The following is a 4532-nucleotide window of genomic DNA, read 5'->3' on the forward strand; positions in this document are numbered from 1 at the left end:
ACTGGATTCTATTCCGGCCTGATTGAGAACCGACAGATGAATTCCGCTATGCTGTGACAGAGCATATGCAATCGCTTTCACTGAGAGGATGGGAGGTAGCCATTGACAACGGTGAAACCCTGCATACAGCTTGCCATGGAAGGAGACTTGCGTGTTTGAAGAAGAAGACAGTGGGAAAGCAGAGATTCAGAAGATGGAGCATCTCCAAACCTCAACTTATTCTCCATTACTGCAAAACAAGTAATCATTTCATGTTCTTTTGCTTTTCACAATCAATCCTGATAATTTCTGATATCCTGACTAAGATTTACAAGATAACCATAGCTTGCTTCAAGCCGACAATCTCCGTGGGATCGACCCTTGCTCACGCAAGGTATTACTTGGACGACCCAGTGCACTTGCTGGTTAGTTGTGCGGGATTGCAAAAGTGTGATTGCAATTTCGTGCACCAATGAACAAAGAGAAATGTTATTGATGATCTGAAAAATCATAAAATTGATTCTTGAAGCAAGAAAAAGCAGTGAAAAAGCAAAGGCTTGCGAAAAAAACTGGCGAAAAAAAAATAGAAAGAAAAAGAAAAAACAAGCAGAAAAAGCCAATAGCCCTTAAAACCAAAAGGCAAGGGTAAAAAGGATCCAAGGCTTTGAGCATCAATGGATAGGAGGGCCCAAGGAAATAAAATCCAGGCCTAAGCGGCTAAATCAAGCTATCCCTAACCATGTGCTTGTGTCATGAAGGTCCAAGTGAAAATCTTGAGACTGAGTGGTTAAAGTCGTGATCCAAAGCAAAAAGAGTGTGCTTAAGAGCTCTGGACACCTCTAACTGGGGACTCTAGCAAAGCTGAGTCACAATCTGAAAAGGTTCACCCAGTCATGTGTCTGTGGCATTTATGTATCCGGTGGTAATACTGGAAAACAAAGTGCTTCGGGCCACGGCCAAGACTCATAAAAGTAGCTGTGTTCAAGAATCAACATGCTTAACTAGGAAAGTCAATAACACTATCTGAACTCTGAGTTCCTAGAGACTCCAATCACTCTAAACTTCAAAGGAAAAAGTGAGATGCCAAAACTGTTCAGAAGCAAAAAGCTACAAGTCCCGCTCATCTAATTATAACTAATATTCATTGATATTTTGAAATTTATGGTATATTCTCTTCTTTTTATCCTATTTGATTTTCAGTTGCTTGGGGACAAGCAACAATTTAAGTTTGGTGTTGTGATGAGCGGATAATTTATACGCTTTTTGGCATTGTTTTTAGGTAGTTTTTAGTACGTTCAAGCTACTTTTAGGGATGTTTTCATTAGTTTTTATGTTAAATTCACATTTCTGGACTTTACTATGAGTTTGTGTGTTTTTTCTGTAATTTCAGGTAATTTCTAGCTGAAATTGAGGGACTTGAGCAAAACTCTGAAAAAGGCTGACAAAAGGACTGCTGATGCTGTTGGAATCTGACCTCCCTGCACTCGAAATGGATTTTCTGGAGCTACAGAACTCCAAATGGCGCGCTCTCAACGACGTTGGAAAGTAGACATCCAGAGCTTTCCAGCAATATATAATAGTCCATAATTTATTCGGAAATTGACGACATAACGTGGTGTTGAACGCCAAGTACATGCTGCTGTCTGGAGTTAAACGCCAGAAACACGTCATGATCCGGAGTTGAACGCCCAAAACACGTTATAACTTGGCGTTCAACTCCAAGAAAAGCCTCAGCTCGTGGATAGATCAAGCTCAGCCCAAACATACACCAAGTGGGCCCCGGAAGTGGATTTATGCATCAATTACTTACTCATGTAAACCCTAGTAGCTAGTTTAGTATAAATAAGACTTTTTACTAGTGTATTAGTCATCTTTTGACCATTCGGTCTTTTGATCACCTTCATGGGGGCTGGCCATTCGGCCATGCCTGAACCTTTCACTTATGTATTTTCAACGGTGGAGTTTCTGCACACCATAGATTAAGGGTGTGGAGCTCTGCTGTACCTCAAGTTTCAATACAATTACTATTACTTTCTATTCAATTCTCTTTTATTCTTATTCCAAGATATACGTTGCACAACACTTTGATGAATGTGATGATCCATGACACTCATCATCATTCTCACCTATGAACGCGCGTGACTGACAACCACTTCCGTTCTGCCTTAGGCCAGGCGCATATCTCTTAGATTCCCCAACAGAATCTTCGTGGTATAAGCTAGATAGATGGCGGCATTCATGGGGATTCGAAAAGTCTAACCTTGTCTGTGGTATTCCGAGTAGGATCCCGGGAATCCGGAAAGTCTAACCTTGTCCGTGGTATTCTGAGTAGGATTCCGGTATTGAATGACTGTGACGAGCTTCAAACTCCTGAAGGCTGGGCGTGATGACAAACGCAAAAGAATCAATGGATTCTACTCCAACCTGATTGAGAACCGACAGATGATTAGTCGTGCTGTGACAGAGCATTTGGACCATTTTCACTGAGAGGATGGGATGTAGCTATCAACAAGGGTGATGCCTCCAGACGATTAGCCGTGCAGTGACAGCGCATAGGACCATTTTCCCGAGAGGATTAAAAGTAGCCATTGATGATGGTAATGCCCTACATACAGCTTGCCATGGAAAGGAGTAAGAAGGATTGGATGAGAGCAATAAGAAAGTATAGATTCGAAAGGATTCTAGCATTTCCACACGCCTATCTGAAATTCCCACTATTGATTTACATAAGTATTTCTATCCCTTTTTATTTTCTATTTATTATTAATTTTCGAAAACCATAACCATTTAATCTGCTTAACTGAGATTTACAAGGTGACCATAGCTTGCTTCATACCAACAATCTCTGTGGGATCGACCCTTACTCACGTAAGGTATTACTTGGACGTAGGAGTGTCAATTTAGCCCAAACCTTAGGGCTGGCCCTCAACCCTCTAAAAAAATTTTAGCCCACAGCCCTAAAAATTATAAAATAATATTTTGTAAGCCCAATCTTAATTAAGCCCTCCCAACGAAAAAGCAAAACAGGGCTGGCCCTATAAGCCCTCCAAGCCCTAAAGCTAATATTCTCCTCCCTGAGACCCTGACCAGAGAACGCGTTGAAAGGGTGAAACTGTGAAAGGATTTGCGTTGAAACGGTGAACTGTGAAAGGATCTGCGTTCTACACTTCTACCTACGAAATCCGTGGCTACTTCTCCTCCCTCACGCAGAATCAGAGGTGGGTTTCTTTGTTTTCTATCCCTCTCTAAATTTCTTCTTTGTTTGTTTGCAATTGCATCACCCATTTTAATTCTATGATAGGTCCTATTCCACTAGAGGCCCTGCTGCTGATTCAAAGCAACTTGTCAGGTTTCGCAGTCACAGAAAACTCTTTTCTTGCGTCACTGGTTAATAGTATATAATACAAGCACCAACATCTTTATTCATCATATCCATCATCCTTATTCGTGTTCATCAAGTCGTATATATCTTGTAATTGTAAAAAGATTATGGTGTTACCTTAATTAGTCAAGGTATGTAGTATTGTGAGAATCACGTTCCTATGTGTATTGACTACTGTATATTATATCCATCAAATGTCATATTGTTTTGGATGTCAATGATTCTTTAATTATTAGTTGCTAACTTGCTTCCATTTTCTTGATTTCAAATATTTTCCAATATATTTATATAGTACACCTCATCCGAGATCATAACTCTTGTTTCCCAGTTATTATTATCCCTTTCTTTTAGTACAAATCACAACTAAAAGTAGCCCATCATGTAGAAACGAGCAGATTGAGATAAGTATTTCTATCCATATAATTGCTAATTAAGAATTTAAGATGATCATGATGCGTGCCTATACTCAAATATATATGTCAATCAAATAATACTCATATATATGCACTTTATTTTATCAACTAGTATTAAGGTGAAATCAGTTCCCCTTATAAACGATTCGGATGTATGCATATGTAGATACCTTAGGTTGTATACAAAAACATTGTTGTATTGCTGATTTTAAATGAAAATCATGGTGTCTGGTATTCTGTTACAGGATGACATGTACCACCATCTTCTTCAATTATTGGATCAGATGTCTGATTTCTTTTTCACTTGTCTTTTGTCTATTTTCCACCACTTATTCTATATGTGACTTTCTTTAAGATTCTATCTTCATTTATTTAATTAAAGGCTTCTTGGTCTAAATTTAAGAAATAACTTTATCTTTTTAACAAAAAAATAAAAGGGCAGCTGATCACAAAGTTATATTGTTAAAGGATTCCGAAATTTTCTATTATGACATCTTTTGATTTTAAATTATAAGAACTTTGTGATTTGATGCTTATGTAGTGTAGACTGATTTTGCAGTCTATGATTTTGTTGGTGTGAAATTGAGATTATGCTTTTGATTTCCTAAGAACTTATTGATTGCGTGTCTTTTTCGCACTGCAGTTTCTTCGTGTGGAAAACTGAATGCTATAGCTTGTGCCTCTGAAACATGTGCTAGAATTCCCAGGTTAGTGTACACTTGTTATCCAGTGCCTGTGTTTCTCGCATTATCTTTGAT

The sequence above is a fragment of the Arachis hypogaea genome, chromosome 9 (genome assembly GCF_003086295.3).
Source record: "Arachis hypogaea cultivar Tifrunner chromosome 9, arahy.Tifrunner.gnm2.J5K5, whole genome shotgun sequence".
Lineage (NCBI taxonomy): Eukaryota > Viridiplantae > Streptophyta > Magnoliopsida > Fabales > Fabaceae > Arachis > Arachis hypogaea.